This window comes from Morus notabilis, unplaced genomic scaffold (genome assembly GCF_000414095.1).
Source record: "Morus notabilis unplaced genomic scaffold, ASM41409v2 Scaffold62, whole genome shotgun sequence".
Classification (NCBI taxonomy): domain Eukaryota; kingdom Viridiplantae; phylum Streptophyta; class Magnoliopsida; order Rosales; family Moraceae; genus Morus; species Morus notabilis.
In genome coordinates this window covers 449,466-450,809 of record NW_010365441.1, presented here as the reverse complement: position 1 = coordinate 450,809, position 1,344 = coordinate 449,466, and positions in this window count along the sequence as shown.

Here is a 1,344-nt window from a genome sequence, read left to right as displayed (position 1 = left end):
ATATATATATATGATGGAGTACTGTCTATGGCCGTGTTTAGAATTAGAATTGATCCCGTTTTTATTTTTTACGTTTTTTGAGAAAAAAAAATTGAAATAAAGATAAAAAACGGAAATGAAAACGATTTTTTTGTTTAGTGTAAAATGGGAGAGAAATGAAAAACGACTTCTAATCGTTTTTCATTTTTTGTTTTTGTTTCCTCATCTCTCGAGCAGAGAGAGAAAAAGAGACATTAATAGGTTTTTTACACTGAAAATAATCTCTTGATAAAACTACTAAACGCATTTTTAAAAATGATTTCTGTCTGAGATTGAAAACGTTTTCATTTTCATTTTCATATAAAAAATAAAATTATTTTAGAACGAATTCCAAACACACCCTATAATTTTTAAGATTTATTATTGTGCGTTGTACATATCAATGGAAAGTGACAAATTTTATTGTTTCTTCAACAATTATATATGCACCAACTTCCGCCCTAGCAACCTTGTAGCCAAAACGTAAAGGGATTAAAAAAATACATATCTGTAATTAGTTAATTCGTGAACACGATAGTACTAAAAAATTAATTAGGATGAAGATGTGAAGCACAAAGGCATTATTTGTTTCGCTCGTTCGAATTGAGAACTTGAATTAAAAAGTAAATTCACGTTAAACAAAATACTATAATAAAAAAAATTAAATTTTAATTTTTATAAGAAAAATAGTGCTGCAATAAGTTTGAGATTCAAATGCGGAAATGACAAAACCAAAGAGTCGGACTTTGAAACCACCCCGTAGACTCGTCCAACTAAACTTCATAAAAAAAGGAAGAATGTCAGCAAACGTTTGCCTTCATTGATATATGGGAAACCCTAAAATTAATATCTTGTAGGTAGATTATATTGTTAAGAATATTTAAATAATTGCTAAATTACTTATGTTAAAGTTTTTTTTAAATAATGAATGTTACGTAAGTAATTACAATAGAATGGAAGTAAAATAATTGAAAAAGAAAAATCAAACGAACAGACCTACGTATATTCTTTTTGTATAAAAAGAAATTAAACAAAAAAGCATAACCTTTTGGATCTTTGATCATGTATGAATTAATTCGAGGTTTCCAATCAATATTGCATCTCCCTCGGCACGGCAGATTTATTGCCAACATGTAAAGTACTAAATCAATTCATAAAGTTTTGGCATTAGAACAAGAAAAAGGTTTGTTTAACGTGGGCCCTTAATATGGGATTTTTACTGTATTGTCAGTAGTGGGGTTATAATTCTATCCGAAAAAATAAATGGACGTTTGGTTAAAAGATTTAAATTATAATTTGAATCATGATTTATAGTTCGTTATAATA